Genomic DNA, 20,561 nt, shown 5'->3' on the forward strand with positions numbered 1-20,561 from the left:
TCCCACTCTTGCTCTATCAAGACACATTTGGGAAGAATAAATCTGCAGTTGTTGCTCAAATGACTGCACTGTAGACTTAACAGCCACCGCCATGGTTAAGATATTTCATGCTGTGTATCTTAATTTACTTTAACTGTTTACCGAAAGGATTTAGAGTAAGTGTGCACATAGCTAATAAACCAGAGCGACTAGTTTTTGTAGACACAGGGATTTTTACACTCTTGACGGAAGAATCTCCGCCTTGGGTTGCCCCTTAAATTGTGTCTAATTTCTCAAATATTATATTCAAAGAAATACTCCATAATAAAATATAAATCATAGGTTGTGTATGAACTTGTTCACATTATGTTTGATAAGAAAAGCGCGGTCGTGAATAATGCGTAAGAAGATGTGTTTTTTATCATGCGAGCATACGTGGCGAACATCAAAGGGCTGCAGCAGCGTCTCTGTAAATGTCATCAAATGCAATTTTGTTTTGCGTGTAAAACATAATGAGTGTGCGTAATGAATCAACCAAGCTTATTCCTCTTTACAGATAAGAGCCTATACAATTTTAGATATTTACAGTGTGACGAGCCTCCTCCTCCTCCAACTGTACATTTGACTGAAAGCAGCTTTTCCTCATTAATGCTTAGAATATAAATTGTTAAATGGAATTAAATGATCACTTCCTTTTTTTGTTTTGTTTTTCCTTCCCTCTTTCATACCGAGACAGAATCAGAGTCAATGAGAGTGCGACTGTAGCTGCCTGAGGTTCAGTACATTCATGAAAGCCTCTCTGGCTGAAGGTCAGACACTCTCTGTACTGCTCTCCTGAAGATGCATCATGCAGCTTTTTATTCACACACACATCTGTAAACACACTCTGATACGGAAACCGTCAAAAATATATATATATACAGTATATATACATATATATATATATATATATATGATATATGTGAATGCAGTTGTATGTCTAAACTAGTTTTCTGAGAAACAACCAATACGGTAAATTCATGCTTTCCCCTAATTTAGTATAAATCAGCAGTGTAGTGACTTGGCCTTCATAACACCAAAGCTTTGCTGCTTTTCCATATTTTTAAAAAGGCTTCTCGGCTGCTGATAACCAACACTCTTCCCTTCCTTGGGGCAGAGTTGCAGTGAGGGTAAGAGGCAGGCAAACATCCAAATGTGTTCCTCCGTCAAAGGTAATGAAAGAGCTCCATATTCTTTGATCGCGCAAGGGCATCAAGCCTGCGTTGGCTTTCTAGTTTTCTCAGATATAAGACTCGGAGCATCTGAGAATTATCGCAGATGCTCCGAGTGTGTGACACACACACACACACACACACACAGGCATGCAGGCGTACGCTGACACGTTCTTCAGGGGTATGTCACAGGCACACAGATGTGCGTGTAAATACGACGACACACACACACACACACACACACACACACGCATAATCACACATTGAAAGGCAGAGACGTTTCCGATGCTCTCAAAAGCAGACGCGTCGCTCGGTGCAGAGATAAGTGGGTGAAGCAGGGTTGATTTTTATCCCTTTTCTAAAAAAGATGTTGACACCAACAAAAAGCTGCCTGTCTTGACATTTCGTTTTATTCCTCTTCGCCACTTTCGTCCCTTTCTGTCACTTTTCTTACAGGTTCAAGTCTTCTAGTGTGAAATATTTCTTCTTTTTATGTGTGCACCCAATGTTCCTCTAATTCCGGAGTGAACTTTCCTGCTAAGCTCTGATGGTCAGTGACATTTTGTGTTGACGACAAGAAGTAATATACTTACCTAATGCAATGTTTTTAACACGAGTCAGCCATACCTTTATGGTTTGCTTAGCTGTTGTCAAAAGGCCATCACAACAACAAGACCCGTCCTGTCTTTTCTGTTTATTCTTTTTTTCGGATCAATCGATTTACCACTTTCTAAATCCCACGTGTACCAGAAAAGTGCCTCTCCAACGCTGTGAGAGGCAGCGTCGTGTTTGTGAATGAAGATGGGTGCTGTGAGAAGATTGGACCCAACAACTATAACAGAAAAAAAACATGTGGGGAGAACACATTTTGTGAGACAGAGAGTGTGTTCTTGTTTTCAGGGTCGCCCAGAAACATCCACTGGTGTGGGATGAGATTTAATGGACATGGGCAACAGTGAAGCAGCCAGTTGGCCTGAACTCTGCATGTGCATTTATCACAATTTTTGAAATGGTGTGGGCCTCAACTGTTGTACCTCTTAATCGTGTTTAAATTCACACGTTTAAAAAGTGCCTAATGTGTCTCAGAGACAGCATGTGGAGCTGATCACTGTCCCAATGTAAGGAACATTTGATTCTGTCTATGCATAATGTTTTTAATCAGCTTCCATATGGACTGAATTAGTCTCTTTCCCCTTGTTTCTAGTTAAGCTGCTAACCAGCTAAGTTTACCAGCTGTTGCCTCTACTGGCGCTTCTCCAAGGACCCAAGTGAGCTGAGCCGACACTAAAATGTGACGTGGACAGACTGCCGGCCACCGATTTGTCAAAGAGTGTCGTCACTGGAAGAGACGTGAGCGCGACGTCCGACACAGGAATCAAACCGAACAACGCCGCACTGTAGTTCAGTTAAAAAAGATGTAAAAGTCCACGAAAAGCAAAAAAATATTCCCAAATCTCAATATGTAACATATCATTTTAATGAACCGATTCTAATGATCCAGTACATTGAAAACAACTGCTCTGCTCATCAGTCGTTTGTGTGTTTGTGTCGCGTCACAGCATTTTTGGGCAGCTGCGCTATGACCAGTCGGCCCATTTGGAGGAGTTGCTATAGTAATGAAAAAACAACGTTCCTGATACCAAACCGAGCAGAGTAGAGCTGAGTGGTGCAAGAACTGTATAATGGAAACGCGCCATAGAGTTTACACACACATTTGACAGTGATATCAATCTTCTCATCTCGCTCCAAGAGAGAAATTAAAAAATGTTTATCCTCACATGTCAGGAAGAAATAGCTGCTACGTCTATAGCGTGAGAACCTTTCGACACGAATTAACTGAAATAACACACTTGATTTAAAGGCGGATAACACTTTGACAGAATGCCTAAAAGCCATAACTTGCAATCCTTGTCACAACTCCCCTGCACGACTGCGAGACTCCTCCTTTCTCCTCAAAGAGAAAGATGCTAAAAAATGAACCCATTAACTCCATACGGCATATTACACCTACATCACACTGTCTGAATGAGGACGGGAGAGGGAGAAGGTGGAGGGGGGATGGTGGGGAACTATTTACGGGTAAGAAGCCAAAAGGCAACACTGTAAATCTAGAAGGGATGGAAAAGAAATTGTAGTAAAGGAGGATATAAAGAGAGAGATTAATGAGAACGAGAAGAGAAGAGAGAGCAGTGGTTGAAAGAGTTGTTGCAAAGAGGAGAAAAGGGCGGATGGTCGATGTTGATGCTCAAATTGTAGTGCAAAGCCACAGAGCAGTGGACTGCTTGAAAGAGGTTTGGGGGATTTTTTGATTCCCTGTCAAGTCACTTTTGACGAACACTCTCTGGTATGTTAAAGGAAGTGTTAAAGGAGAACTAAGCCTCTATGAGATACTGGCGTCCTGTGCAGAGGGCGATACATCTCTGCACCTAGGCTGCTTTCCCCGCCACAGACACAGGAAATAAAAATGTCTGGTGCCGTGACGTAACGCGGCCTGAATGAGTACTGAATACTACAGATTTTGGAAGCATTATGCTCGGGCCTCATGATGAATGGCTTCTTTCCAATGGCTGTGAAATCAGGATGACAGAGGGAGGGAGTCGAGTAGGCGGCGGCTAGGGAGAAACAGAGATGGAGATGCAGCATGTGGGTGGAAGGACAGATAGGACAAGGAGGAGTTGGAGGAGGATATATAGTTGATGGAGGAAAAGACACTGAAGAAGGACGTGGATTGGTAGAGGAGAAAGGGGAGACGACAGAAAGAGTGGAGCCGGTGAAGAGAGAGAGAGAGAGAGAGAGAAAAAACAGCCGAGGCAAAAGAGAGAGGAGAATACCGAGCTGTCGCCTTGCTCCAGGCGCCACATTTCTGTCAGCGATGGCATCTTTATCTGCTAAATGCACTTTTGATGCCTCACCACATATGTTGCTGTAAATTACTTTTAAGACCCATATTAGACGATGAGGGAAAAGGACAGAGATGTGGGCCAGAGTGCTGCGGGTCTTTTTTAATGGAGGAGAGAAAGGGGCAAGATTTCTGGCACCAGTTTTCCTTGGGTGTGTTACTCACTTTCTGATTACTGTCTCCTCCACCTTCTCCCCTCTGTTTCACTCGTCCTTTCCCGTATCTCCCTCTTTTAATTACCCTCTCTCCATTTTCTGCTTCACTCTCCAGTGACTGTCGTCACTTTTAAATCCCCTCGTGTGAACATTCTCCTTTGTCCTGCGTGCACGTCGCTTTATTGTCTTTATCTGGGTTTGAGGTGGGTTTACTACTTAGGGTTTTGAGATAGAAAAGGAGAGCGGGGCGTTTGCATGTAAGGAGCAGAGGCTTACATAAAACCACTGTGTAGGGGTGTTTCTTTAAGTTGAAGAGAAACTAGTTGTTGAATGATTAACCTGAAAGTAGGGGTGGAAATCAGTATCGGTCAGTATCAGTATCGGTCTTATACTAGTCGGATATCAGACAGATAAAAATGTAGAATCCGATACCATCAAAAAATCCTATGTATTGGATGCTTCACTATGCACAGACTGTAAAAAAAATATATATATATATAGATATATATATATATATATATATATATATATATATATTTATTTCTTCTTTTGGGGATAACAATATTTGTTACACCGACTCGACACAAAGAAACGATTCAAAGACATTCAAAGTTCATAAATGACTGTATCGGAATAATATCGGTATCGGACAATACTCAAGGTTTTGCTATTGGTAAAAAAAACCAAAAGAGTGGTATGGGGACATCCCTATTTATAAGAACCTGGAGATATTATTATAAGGTAAAAGGTAAATAAAATTGCCTCTAAAAATGAAAAGCCTTAGAAACTGTCCTGTTTGGCATGCCAGAGCCTCAATTCTGTGTCCTTGTGAAGACCACACTAAAAGCTTTGGGCTCCTTAAACACCCGTTTTATTATTATTTCACCTTCTTGCCCATTTGTCCTCTTCTGGTGAATGACGTGGTTTCCACGTATATCCTCGGATGACTGCAGTAACGATGCCGGAACTAACCCGTCGTGCACAAAACTCTTTGAGGACGTGTAAAGTATAACATATGCCTAAAAGTCTTTGTGCTCCAGAACTTGTTTTCCTTAATTGTGCGGTTTAATGTTTGTGTGAACTAGCTAATTATGCATTTTTAGCCCCTCCAGCAAACTTGGGGCTGTTAGTGCGCCGGGTCTGTTGTTTCCATTTCGAGGCACTTTTTTTTTTCCCCCCTTCTTCTGCAGATTGAATGCCGCAGACGTGGCAGTCACACCATGCCCCAGAGATCTTTCAAAATGTAGCAGTAACAGAAACCAAATCAACACTAGAAATAAGTGTGACTGTAGTTGACGCTCCACTGCTTTTACTGTGGGTGTTAGAACATTTCCTGTATTTATAGAAGTAAAGTCGTTATACCATCCGTGTGGTGTGGCAACGCAATTTAAAAGCACATTAAAGCTCATCCAGCAAATTACAAGAGGTCCATCACGTTGTCACTTTAATAAGTCTCCTAAAAGTTCAGTGTGAAACTGGGGAGAAACATAATGATCCTAATGTATATATGATTGTACATATACGATACCACTGTGGCTTAATCCTGCGAGTATACATCTTGATTCGTAAGTAGTGCTTCTCTTTTTTTAAAATCTATTATCGAGTATACTAAAATAAAATACTCTGCTTATGTTTCTGCTGGATTAAAATTTTCACACACGAGTTAAATGTAATTCATTTTCCCCCTCCCCAAACAAACAAAAAAAAGTACTCTCCACCTGCCATCAGTTATGTGTCATAATCTTTTCAGGACAGCAGGGGAGAAAAACTCAAGCCGACGTTAGGTAAGTGCTACACAATTCTTCCATCACTCTGACTCGCAATTTGCAAACCTGCCTGTCAGAAGTATTGAACGCCTCTGTGATGAGTGCCAGAGGCCACTCATTTCCCTGCCGCTTGTCTGTTTCCACACAGAACAAGATTTGCTCGGTGGACGTCACTTTGAGTTTCTCTTCCACTCGAGATGGAACTCGAGTGGAAGGAGGCAGAGTCTGTCTTCTGCGCCCCATGAGAGGGACATATACCGGGGGCCTATTGTGCGACATTGCACGTCGGGGTGTGAAAAATGAGTCTGGGTCTGTGACGACAGGAGCGCGAGGCAACAGGTGTTACTCGGAGTGTAGCCTGCATTTGGGTCCCTGTGCGGACGGTGAAGAAAAATGGTCTCTTGTGATGACTCTTGTGATTTCAAATAATCCTCTGCAGAGCTGTGCAGTTTGATTACAAGGTCCATTTTGTCTTTGCATGTGTACGTGTCGACTCTAATCTTAAACATTATATTAAATTATACCCAGAAAACGAACACAGGAAGAAGCAAGTGGAGACGGTGTCTAGCGATGTTAACCCTTTAACTCCTAAATGTCTGTCCGGGGTGTTTTTTTGCTTATTTTAGAATAAGAATAACTTTCAATATCTGGCAGTTATTAACAATTTAACATGAGGAAAACAAAAGCTATTACTCACAAACAACACTGCAGATGTTGCTTGTTAAATTTGAAAAGTATAAAACATATTTAAAATACCATTTGCTCCCTGTGAGACGGCGAGTGAAATTACCGTAATGACATATTGGCTTTGACATGCAACCTCTCAGCTTTCAGAAACTGTTGGAATTTCTCCGATGGCACAAACCGGCGTGTAATTACGGCAATGCAGAGTGCGCTTGTGTCGTCATGGATACTCTCGGTGTCGAAGGGTTGAGCTGCTTCTCAGTCGTTTTACTGGATAATAAATAAGAAAAAGGAAATAAACACCAGGCAACACTGAAGAAGAGGCGAGGAGGATTAGGAGCTTAAACTTCACCACTTCATTGCTTCAGGAAGGACTGGTAGGATGTCTGTCTGTCAGATTGTTTGGCTGCCAACAGTATTCACTTATTTGGTCTGACAACAAAAGCCACACTATATCTGGGTACCTGTGTGAATATTATTATCAATGTGTGAGTAATGATGTGGTGTGTAAAAGCCCTCAGACACAAAAGGCCACATTCAGTATTTTTATTTTTATTTTTATCTTAAACCCCTCAAACTCTGGCCTGTCTCTAACTGCACTGACTCACATTAAACAGCTAAAATTAAGTAAATAAAATGTGTAAAAATAGCTAAATTTAGAAAATTCATAGCTTCTCCCCGAAGCACGGGAGCAGTTCCGCTCCCAGAATTACTATTCATATGCGACAAAAGCCTCTTAAGCCTTTAAGAAAGAGGGAACTTTTTAAAATATGTGCAAGAAAGTCAGAGAGACAGTGAGTGTCCGTGTCTGGGCAAGTTATATCCCTCAACTGGGAAACCCCTACACGATGTGTGCGCCCCCTTTACCGCTGAACTCCTCTTGCCGGCGGCATGTTTTAACAGCGGTTATGTCAGGGTCGCCCCCTGATGAAAAGGTTGCTGTGCAGACCACACACTGTCAGGTATAGGCCACTGCAGGCAGGGCATTAGAGTGAAACACAAGCATGGCACTTCATTTCAATCACGGCGACTGAGCTTGATTTGCTCTTGTATTTTCGCCCTGTGGCCCGGTGCACCACAGTGGTGGCTCGCCAATTTTCCATTTATTCTCCCTCTCCCTGTTCCAGCTCTTCCAGGTGCTGTCCTCCCCTTTCATGATTTCAAGATTTTATTCTCCACTTTGTACATGCACTGTTACGTCAGAATCGACCATTATTTTGATCATTGATTAATCGGTTTGAAGCTTTTTTCATGATCAAAACAAGCTTTCTGATCTTTTAAGCTTCTTAAATGTTAATATTTTCTTAATTTCTTTGTGCTGGATAACAAAGAAATCATTAAATGTGAAATATAATCGTTAGTTGCAGCTCTAGAATAGATAAATAAAAGAAACAAAGAAGTCTGTACTCTGACTGCAGCATTCATATGGGAGATATTGCTGAGTTTTTTTTCTTTCTTTCAACGTGTCCCTAATCCACTCAATCTAGATGAAACCAGCCCTGTCTCCTGATAATTACGCTCACATACAATTAATCTGCTTTTCCAATTAAGCTGTGGTGCCAACATAATCGCTGGTGGAATAACCTTCAGACGCAACGGCCTTTTAAATGAATGAATCCTTACATTTATTAAGCGGACATGGTCAGGGATGCCGGTGGCCGTCCGAGGCACGCGTCTGTCACGCCGGAGTTACGTGTCCTACAAGGCATATTTGCTGATATAAATGAGTTTGTACACAAACATAATGTGGTGTAGAAAGAGCTTGATTGATACACAAGTGTGTATCAATCAGTGAAAGGGGTTTTGAATTAGATGTTGTGTGTGCATGCGTGTGTGTAGGGGCTTTATACTGACAGCGCAGTAAATTATTTTCAGGCAAATACACACAAAGGCCAAGATGTTTTTTTTTTTCCAAAGTGATATTTTCTGTGACATAACTGCATATCTGCGACAAGGCGCCATATTACACTTGCTAACCTAAAGGGAATGGCATGATCAATAATATTGTCATCGAGTATGACAATAAATGAAAACTCCTCATGAAGTCAAATGTGAGGCTTTTCAGTGTATGTTCAAAGAGACATTAATGATCCCAAAACAGTCAGGCGAATAGCAACCAATCCACAATAATATAGAAACATAACAGATCAAATAAAGTGAGATGAATCGATTATGCATCCATTACTAAATTAATTGTCAACTATTTTGATGATCGATTAATCGCCTTCTTGAATGGGAATAGTTTCCGGTTTATTTGCGCCACATGGCAAAGAAATCGTTTAAAACGGACTAATATTTGATTTGTGGGCAAAACAAGACATTTTATGAGCATCATGATTTCCAGGTTTGAGGAACGCTGATCTGACATTTTACGGACCAAACCGCGACTTGATTAATCGAGAATATAAACAACAGATTAATCTAGCAGCCCTTAAATAAAGACTAAAAATGTATGAGCACATATTCCAGTCGCTGTACAAAACTAGGGACATAAATACTTATATTTATATCTAAAATATGAAATAATCTAATCAATCCCCAATTGTGTGATTTGTGAAATAACCTGAAAGGTGGAGACTGTGTTCTGCCGCAGCTCCTCTTTTACTGGTTCATACAATTTTACAATTCATTAATTTTACCTTAAGTCTAACATATCATGAAGAAAGTATAATAAATATGTTTAACAGTGATTATATCCTGCTTCTTCTTCTGTTTATTTGACACTAAAGGCCTGTGTAACCAGCGTGTACTTGACACCGTCATGAATTATTATGAATGAATGTCGCTGTGATGTTTGACACGTAACTATTTTGGATTCTTCAACCTAAATACTTCATGCATTTTGGTCCTGTGGGAATGTTTAAAGCCACAGAGGGAAGAAAAAATAACTGAGCCCAATTTCTCTTTGCTCCAACAAGTCCTAGGAGACCATCTTTGATTATAATTAAGGTTTCTCCCCCCCCTCCCCTTTTCCTGTCACACTTTGTCTTGAGTTCTAAATCTCATTCTCATTTCAGAAGCGTGTTTAACTATCCAGGAGGAAATGCTCCTATACGCACCAAAAGAGGAGAGCCTTTGCCATGTCATTGTTTTGTCTTTCTGTAAAGATGTTCATTAAATGATCTTGTCTTCCTCTTTTCTCTTTTGGCTGGAAGAGCAGACATTTTCTGACCTCTGCGTCTGATTTAATTAAAACATGCACCTCTTCACTACCTCTGGTATTTTTCTGTTCCTCTGATTGAATTTCTGTCTCTGTTCACTGAGAGTAACCCAGAGTAACATTTCACTTAGAAGCAACTTTCTAATAATAAAGATTTAAAAGCCTCCTGCAAGGCTGATGTGTTATCACCACCTGAGTGACACAGTTGCACTGCAAAAACTTGGCAAACCTGCTAATGATCTGATTTATTTTTTATTATTTTATTTTATTTTTTAAATGAATTTGCTGTGAAATAAAAACGTTAGTGTCTATGGGATTTTGACTGACGTTGTGCTGATGTTATTTAGTTAAACTGAAGATTATGGTGTGTTTACACTAAATGTTTTGGTGCAAAGAGAACGCAGACAAAGTCAGCGCAAACACGCACAAATATGATGTGTCGCTTATTCACAAAGCTTGTTTTGTGCACTTAAACGAAGAATCCCCATGACGTGATCAGGCAAAATCAAGTTAACCCTTTCTTTTTGAAATGATCAGTAAATGACTGAATTACATGAACTGAACAGGGCCATCGTTAATGTGATCAGTAACACCTGTGCTATTCCTGTAAAAAAATAATAAAAAGAACTGTCAAAATGGCTGCTGTGCTCAGGGCCAGTTGGTGCAAAGATTCTTCCAGTGTTCCAGTGTTGTGTCAGAAATGGTAGACACGGTGAAGAAGGAGGGTGCAGTGTTGCTGGCTAAGGTACCTTTTTCTTTTTTTTTAAAGCGACTAGTGACACATCTTGCCTCTTTTCCTGGTGTTACTGGAGACTTTTGGAGACTCATATCGCTTTAATCGTCGTCAACGAGCAGCGGGTGCTGCCGTGGTGTCTTTTTTTGGGTCACTTTCCAGTCCCAAGCCCGGATAAAGGAGGAGGTCTGGAATTGTGACATTAAGAAAAACAAGAATCAACATGACGTATTATTTGACTCACTTTTTGTCTATTCCTCTCTCCTACAGCGTCTATTACAACTCCATACACATGGCCGATTGTTGATGACGTCATTTAGCGACTTCTAGCTACGTCCAATAGCTACTTCCCTTACTGAGAGTTGGCAACACTGGGGGCGACTAAGCAGAAAGTGAGTGAGGAAGTGGAACTATCTGGTAAGTTCTGAAAATATGTGTGTATTACTTGTTGTTGTTGGTTAGTCGGGACTGTTAGCCGTAGCATTAGCAGCAGGCGAGGAGTCACCAGTTGTACTTGCTGGGTTTTGTAATGCTGCTAAACACAAACGATCTCAGTAACTCCTGACAAAACACTCCAAATGCCAGAAGAAAACCAACAGTGTGGTTTGTGTCGTTCAACATATTTATAAAAAGTGAATTTAACACAATAGTTCACTACTTGCTTCTTCACAAAGGGCACTCGGTATGATCCACGTCACCTCCTGCTATCTTTCTATTCTTTCTATTCTTTTTAATGCAACAAAACATGCTGGCTGGACCTTGCTATTGGTCTTTTTATTTTTTAAAGTAATTACGTCAGGCATAACAATTCCTTTCTTGCCAAATAAATACAAGGCGGTGTGGTGAAAACCTCTGTGGTCTCGAGGTTTACACACCTAAGCTTCTACATGATATAAAGCACACGGACCTAGAGAAAGAAATGGAACACAGGAAGCAACAGGTGGAGACGTAGACTGTTTCTCAGTCATTTTACTGAATGATGAAAAGAAACGATGAAGAAGAAAAAGAGCGCTTGCTTGGATTAGGAGGTTAAACGTCCCTGCTTCAGGAAGGACTGGGTTAGGGTTAGTCGATCAGATTGTTTGGCTGTTAACAGTGTTTCCATTTTTGGTCTGGAAACTAACAAAAAACATGACTAAATCACCTTAACCTCTCAAGCTTGTTTGTGCTTAATCATATTAAATTAAATTTAAAAAAAAAAATGCTATAACGCAACAAAATTCAGTTTAGCTGTAAGGTATCACCTTGGCTGGACCTTGCCTTTGGTATTTTGTTTTATTTAGCAAGTAAAGTTGTTTTTCTAAGCGATTAAGTCCGGCATAACAATACATTTCTTGCCTGCTGTGGCCTTGAGGTTTACAGGCTTCGTCAGATTGATGATGTTCAAACAGCAGCTGAAAGAGCTGTGAGGGATTTTATAAAGAGCTCAGGGGGTGACAGCTGAGTTGGGCTGACATGACCCCTGACCTTACACCTCTTTAGAATGTCAGCAAGCATGCTCATGTGCGCACGCTTACACACACACACACACACACACAGTGGGCCCAGTAATACTTAAATGGACATGTGTGTGCGTGCATGTAGTCACTCACTTTGTCTTGCACACACAGACACGGACAGTCTTTGAAGGCCGTGGCAGTCATCACTAATGTGTTACGGGGTCCCAGTAGGTAGCTGCAAACTGTTTTCTTTCATCTTCAGGCTAACAGATGAGGAGATAGCAATGCAAGGATGGCAAACATCAGGCAACCAGACTGCCACCACATGAGCAACTCTTATCTCCAAAAAGCCAGGTTTTCACAAAATCCCTTGTCTTCATCTGAGCGGCGGCAGCAACAGCACATCGTTTATTTACGTACGTCTTCAGGATTATTGTCGGGGAAATCTCGAGGAACGAACTTCGAAATCAAGTAAACCACTGGAGTGAGTTGCAATGGAAATTTAGTTTTCACAAAATTCCGAGGCAAGGAGACACGATGACCCTGATTTGCACAATATTTGTTTGTTAAAATCGCATTAATATGCACAACGGATCAAGCCTCGAAACTCGAGTTTCACTGCACATGTAGATAAACTAAAAGAAAGAAAGGAAGACAGATGCTGAGCACCCACATCCTCAACCATCTGTCATGACAAAAGTATCTGTCTGTCTGTCTGTCTGTCTGTCTGTCTGTCTCTCCTATTATCCTTATACTTTTACCCTGATATCGACTCGGTTATGTTTCTTATATTCGTAACACATAATTTCCTTCCTATCACTTGCAGTCAGAAAGAGGATTCAGCAGCAGCAGCAGCTCCTAATTATTTTATTGCATCAATACTGGTCACTGCTGGAATCAGAGTTGTAATTAAGTGTGATTTGAGGTTCGGGGGGTGTACATGAATTAATAATGAGCTAATCAAAAAGCACTTGGGCTGATTGCCAGCACATTAACACCTAGAATAGGAATGAAGTGCTCTTCACTGCTGGCGCACGGAGCACATCTGCATCTGTCCGTTAGCAAATGTTTTTGTTCAGTTAATGTGGTAAGGGTTTGAAGGCCCAGCTCTTGTGGACTGTTTCTAGTCTAGTGTGTCGGCAACAATGGCAAGATGGGAAAAGTTTTATTCACACACACACACACACACACACACACACACACACACACACACACCATCAATTTGAAGTTTCATTTGTAAAGGTACAAGAGAATTTCTCTGGGGAAATTTAGCTGAGGAGATCTAAAGAAGGGGATAGCGTGATGACACCTCTCTCATTTTAGCTCCGCAAGCAACACATCAAAGCACATGATCAGAAAACATGCTTACTGGTAAGGCTGAGAAAACCACAGTCACTCCCAAAGAGGCTGAAATCTATCTGAACTGAGTGTGCAGTTAGTCAAATTTAAGGTTCCCTGAATTTGTAAACTCCACCCTCAGATCAGCAAATCTGTCAGGTCCAGTCCTCACGTGAGTGGGTGTTTTTTTTAAAAACAAACCATGGTTTTTAAAGAATAGCCTCAAAAGCATCTTGAAACACATCAGTATCGGAAAGCACACAACACAACTGATGAATCAGTTGTTTATGTGTTACCCCAGCATTGTTTGCTGTCAAACACATCTCATGGATTTGGGTGCAGTCTTTTTTTTGCCACACGAAACAGAACCAAAGTTTATGGACAGATTAACACTTAAAGTTGAAGTGCATAATAGTGCCTTTAAATGCTACATTCATACCATTGTCTATTGAGTCCACGCAGTGCTGATTGTTTTCTTGTCTGTCTGTGCACATGGCTTAAGTGAGACAGACTCAACAGACCAGCTGACCACATTGTTTTTGTAATTACTTAGAAGTCCACAGGGGATGATAGAGGTTCTACACTGGAGTTTTAAAACGCAGAAACAAACCCTATCTGGAACAACTTTGTGTTCTCTGATCAAATTCTTCCTGCTGCAAAGAAGTGGGACCACCCACTGACTGACGGTCGGGTAGCATACAGTTCTATGATTGGCAGAAGTGGCAGATGGCGTTCGTCTACCATTTCATGTAGACAAATGGCTGTGGTGTTTGGCCGTGGCACAGCAGTGTTTTCTAAGGAGCTTTTAATGTCTACTAGTACTTACAGAATCATTGTATTGGATGTAATTTATTGTCTTTCTCAGGGGAATGGAGATTAACTTGTTGAGTTCAGTAAGTGTTAATGCGTCCCATGTAGTCCAGTCTGTGGGATTTCACAGATCCTCCCGTGTCTTCTCCTTTGTTCCACCTCTGGCTTACATGGCTCCAAACTGATGAAGGTCCTAAAGCTGTGCTTAAAAGTTTCTCCTTCCAACAGGAAACTGTCTTTGCTCACACCAGAACTCACATTTGGCAAGAGGAAAAGGGCAGTTCGTAAATAGTAGCTTTCAGCAGGACCAACCTTCTGTTGAGCATGTGTGGCCACAGACACGACAAGATAGAAGCATTTGCACATACATGAGTGAAATTATTTAAATAATGCTGTATTTTTCAATCGACACTTTTAATTACCATGAAAAGTGAAGGAAACATAATCTAGCTACATGAAACGGACGAGCTTTTCTAGGTTTCACTTGAGGAGAGGAAGGAAAACGCTTGATTCATCTGCGTTGTTCTTTCTTGCATTGGACATTTCTGTTCCTATGTTGGTGTGATGATTCTGGTGCTGGACTATAGTTTCATCAAGATTCCATTGGCGAACAGTTAAGTAAATTTCCCATGACCACGTCAGACAATATTTGATCAAGTGTAGCAGGGACGCAACATTTTAATCTGGCGGAGGAATGAATTTTACAACCCAAAATGTGGGTCCAAAACATCTTTTGGTGAAGTAGCTGGCAGATTGACCGCAGCAGAAATCTCGTTGCTTTCTGGCTTTGGCTTTCAGCTTTTACTCCCCACAGAGCTGTGACCAACAAAGGATTGATATTGCTTCTTTTTTGTAAATATTATTTTGTGTCTAGCTTGCACCTAATCCAAGCTAAATCAGTAAATGTATAGAGTGGCCAGCAGCAGTGTCCTTCAAAAGGTCCAGCGTGAAAAAAATCGAGGTGAAATTTACATCTGGCAGAAATTGAAAGATACAATAATTAACACAGCAATCAGTCGTTTGTATGAATTGTTGTTTTTCATGATGCCAGAATGAGCCTTCTATAATTATAGCAGGCCGCCAGGTTCTCCAACACACTTGGAAGCGAAGGGATATTCAGCTGCAACAACTTCATCACTTAAACACTTTTACATACTGCACATTTAATGGTCCAGTGTGTGTGACATTTAGGAGGGTTTGATTGGCAGAAATCGAACACAAAACACCCATAAGAACACCCATAAGAATGTTTATATTGTATCATCACGTTAAAATGAAAATAATGTGGTTCTTATAGACCTAGATTAGCCTTCTATATGTAATTTAATTCCTTTAGTGCCACCATGTTGCTGTAGAAGCCTGTGTTTCTACTACTCAAACAAATCAAAACCAACATTGAAGACATACAGAAGCCGCTGAACTTCCCGGATAGACCTTTATTTGTTCGAATCTGTGGCACTAATTCTTACACACTGGACCTTTAACCCTTCTGTCACCAGTCACCAACAGGATTTGGCACACGTACTCCTCATTACTGTAACCCTAACACTGTTTGTGATATCTAGACCTGTCCAGGGTGTGACCCCCGCCTTTTGCCCTTTGTCAGCTGAGATCAGCACAGCGCCACCTGCAACCCTCATGTGGAGGATAAAGCAGTAGAGGACAGATGGATGGATAACCGGAAAAGCCGTGAAATAGAGCTCTGCGCCCATATACTTGTCATTACGGTAGAACCTCAGGACTTCCGCGGAACGGCCTAAATGGTTGAATAACTGCCAGATATCCAAAGTGAGAGTTATCTTGGAAAAAGTGGCAGAAGCACTCTTATCTTGATGGTCGTAAGAGGGTAAACAAACCTTAAACGTGTAGCCATATTTGTGGCTTAATACACGCACATTACTAGCACTACACTACTGCACAGAAGCTCCATGATATACAGCTTAACCAATTGTTACAATTCATTCCTTAACTCTTTACTGATGTTCACAAAACGTGCAGTTCATAGAGCATGGAACGAAAATAACAACAATTCTTCATAATGGTTTGACCCCCATGGCCTGCTTCTACTGACCTGACAGGTTTTTATTGGCTTTCGTGTTTAATCGTCACAAAAGAATTTAGATGCAGTGAACGATGTCGCGCCGTGACAAAGATAAAGAGTCCGACGTCCAATCAAGAAATGAACATTTCATTGATTTTCTACATGCTTTGTTCTGTACTGTTTGTGTCCGCGGACCATTACGCAGATTATTGTTTGCTAAATAAAGACAACGAGAAGCCACAAAACGTCTCATGATGAATGTGAAGTGCAGCCTTTACTGCCCGTGAGGTCACATGCTGACTTCGATTCGGATTTTCAATTTCATTTATTGCAGAAAGTGCATTTTGTTTTTCCTGATAATCCTACAGATGTGTGAGTCAGTGTCTCTGTGTGTGTGTGTGTGTGTGTGTGTGTGTGAGAGGAAGCAATTTAATTTGAACTCCGATAGATTCCGTCTCCCTTTGTCTGTCTGAGTTTCCGTCTGTCCAGCTGTCTGTCTGGATAAATCTCATGATTCACTTTTGTCCCCTCAGTGATGTTGTACCCAGTGTTCGGCAGCACTCGGCGCAGGTCACACACAGCCATCTATGGAATGAAATTGTCAGCACTCATCATCAAGCAACCTGCCAAACAACTCAAATCAAAAGTGATCTGAAAGGATTGATATTGTGCACTGTGTGTCTTTGCTAGAGAAGGTTAACAGGAACACACACACACACGTGCAAACTCAGAAGAGAGGAACATGATTTCTCATTTTCTCGATCTCAAAATAACCCACAAATAAATCCTCCTACGAACAGTCGCGTCGAGGTGTACCACCTGTGCCCCTCCTCTCCCTCGCTGCCTCGGTCTAATCCACTTGAATGTAGCTGGATATTAGATTAGAATGTTATAGATGTGATTATTCGTCCCTGGGCACAACCATCTATTCACTGATTAAAACATGAACCGGGGGCCATTATGTAACTGCTTAAAGAGACTAAACCGAGTCACCCCCTGTGGGGCCCGCTGTCTGTTGTAATATGTGTTAGAGATAATGCAGGTAAAGGCACACATAGTAACGAAAAACCAATACGGAGGGACTGGCACGTATTAGTATTTCTTAATGTTTATTGTCATATATAGTATTTCCAGATCTATAAATGACCAGAAAACAAGTTATCCATGAATAACTGGACTCATTCAATGATGGAAGTCAACTTTCAAGTGCTGTGTGCTGGCTGCTCATGGTGAACCCAATATAATTGTACAATCTTTTTTAGTTTAGCGAGGCTTCCCGCAGTATAGTCGTTAACTGTAGTTCAGAGAAAAACAAACACCTGTTGTTATATAGCGTTGAACAGCTTACACGTGGGTCCTGTCACAGTGATAACTCAGGCAATTTAATGAGATTTACATTCATCTTGGCAAGTTGGTTTAGGCTCGGGCCAGGATTTGTGCCATTAATCCCCTCAGAGGTTAATGTCACAGCACTGGGATCAGAATCTTAACCTAATACAAATGCATTGAAACGCCTACAGTGCACGTGAAATTGTCTTTTAGTCCGTTTTAAATGTAATCCTTTTGTCTATCTGTGGTTTTACTGTTGCTGTCAAATTCAGTTACATGTACGGAGAACATAAATGAGGACGGAATATGGAGAATAAGATTAAAACCACTGCCAGTAGTTGTTTAACTTGGTTTAGATTTGCTTACAAACTGCAGTTAAATCCCTCTAAAGTTCACCAATGAACATGTTGTATATTCTTTACTTAATGATGACAGAAAGTCTGTCTCTAAGGATGGACACTATGGACACACTGAGTTAACCTTTTGTCTCGCCACCTTTTATTCATCAAATAACTAATTAAAGCCAAACTAATTTGGTTTCCCAGTGAGAGCCAGGTGCCTTTTGCTAACACGTTGGTGGATAGGGTTCCTGACCTATGTGCCACACAAGGGGGGGTTGTGTTATGCTTTGGCGTTACTATTCAGGGAGCTGACGTGTCATCCATCTTTATATACTGTATAGTACTTGGGCCTGTCCTGTAGTCTCCATGGTGGCCTGGCAAACTGACAGTGAGTCACTGCACACAGCCAGATATGGAAATGTTTATATATGGAAATGTTCATGTAATCTCATAGAGAAAGTGATTTAGTTTAGTAACTAAACAATTTCTTTAAGAATTAGCACTTATCTGGGCTCGGCAATGCTAAAACCATATGGCGAATTTGCATTGTGTATATAGTAAATTCAGGCTTTCGGCCTCCAGTTTGTGTTATTCTACCATGTGGTGGTGTTTCTTCTTCTAACGTCATATTCCACGCTGTCTTCTGTCTCATTATCACTTGTGTCTTTGATGATACAGGTTACAGGCAAAGGCAACCAATGTGCCGTCTACATACACAAGATCTATCTCTCTAATAATGATAGACATGAATAAAGGGATGTTGGATTGTCTTTGATGGAACGGGCGGGAGATGAAGACAGTGTGACTCGGTCCTTTGGGAGGTTAGTTAAAAGTATTGTAGATCTGTTGGGGAAAACACACACACACACACACAGTTTCTATGATTATGAGGATATTCACACTGTAGACATAATGCATGTTTACCTAATCTTTATTCCAAAAAAAAACAAGCCTTGACCCTTCAAATGCTACTTGAATTTGTGAGGATCTGCTAAAGATATCTTCACAACCAACTGGTCATGACGTACTGTCACCTAATCCAAACTCAAACCTTTCTGTTTCACTCCCTTCAGGAGGAACCCAGAAGACTATGTTCCTTTTTCTTTTAATATTTGATCTGTTATATCAACATCGACATGTCCTCACAATGACATGTACACACATACTCACACACCACAATGTCTAATGGCTCTTATAATCTTTGCACCTCTCACATTCCCAGTGGTAGAAATAACAGCCCAGCCTGTTAAAAGTGATGATGATGAGGAGGAGGAGGAAACAAGATCATACTCAACTGTTAAAATAACTGCTGCATTTGACTTGAGTGTAATTTCAAACTGAAAGTTTGATTCTTTTTTTAAAAAATAACCTGTCTTTGACTACGTAAAAAGGAAATTCACCATTAAGCCATTGGCAATGTATGTATATATATATATATATATACATTCTCTCTACTACCATGTGGAACTGTGAAAAGCCCAATGCCACTGACTGCTGCTAGTGTAAGTGCTGATCCATATCCAAGTGTGCCATATGTTTCTTGTGTTACTTATTGCTTTCCCATTCCCAATAAAGTGGCAGAATAAAAAGGCTTTTACAGGTCCCTGTGGGTAGCAGCTACTTCCACTGGTAGTCACTGAGCTGTGGGGCTGCTGTGGTGACAAATGGCACCCAGCACATATTTTACTATTGCCATTTACAATGCATGATCCAGGCTGTGCAGCTCAAATGAGTGCGCGGTGACACTGTTGAGAGTTATGTGAGCCAGACGTATGAGTTGAGATTGTTGTGAGTTTTCTTTTTTGGTAAAATGAAACGTTCACCTGTCTCATGAACAGACAATTCAAAGGTGGTAGAAGAAGATCAGCAAAATGGCTCAAAATGGAGTTCGTACATTTGAAAAGATGATGTGCATAAATATAGGTTGAGAGTTATACGTGTTTTTTTTTCCTTCAGCTTGATGGAACGTGGGTGTGACAGTCCCTCCAATTTGGTACATATACAGCCACTTTAATAGGCACACAATAATTTGATTGACAAAGATAAATAAAACAGTTATTTTTAATATTCACCTGTTGAACAGCCAGTCACATAGCAGCAACTCATTTATGTATGTAGACAGGGTTGTCACAATCTCGACCTACAAAAGCAATGGTGGAATCGATTTAACCACGCCCCCAGTGTGATGTGCTGCAGGCATGCCAGTCATTATAGCACGACTACATGTAGTATTTCATAATCCCTGTGGATGGAGATATTGCCTGAAGTGATGAGGGGGAACTTTTTGAAAACGGCAAAGAAAAAGATCGATTACATTTCGTGCCGTTTCAGTTTCTGTGTGGATAGGGCGCAGTAACCACCAGGGGGCCCCCTAGAGCGTTTCATTCACTTTTTATTTTGTTGTTTGTGCATGATTAGAACAGTTGGTCTTTTGCACATTTGACTCAATTCTTAACATGTTTTGTAAGAAAACCATTTTGCAATCTTTTTTACAGTTCCATTTTTTATTCACATATTTATCACTGTCTTTTGTGCAGTTTCGCCTTTTTGTGAATTAATGAGGCGCTGTATAAGTTATTTGACTTTCATATCTAGTTTTGTGTTCATATTTAATTTATCTGGAGGCTGACACTGGCATTATACAAGCAACACAGCTACAACTGTGCAGAATTCTTT

The sequence above is a fragment of the Solea senegalensis genome, linkage group LG5, assembly GCF_019176455.1.
Source record: "Solea senegalensis isolate Sse05_10M linkage group LG5, IFAPA_SoseM_1, whole genome shotgun sequence".
Taxonomy (NCBI): Eukaryota; Metazoa; Chordata; class Actinopteri; order Pleuronectiformes; family Soleidae; genus Solea; species Solea senegalensis.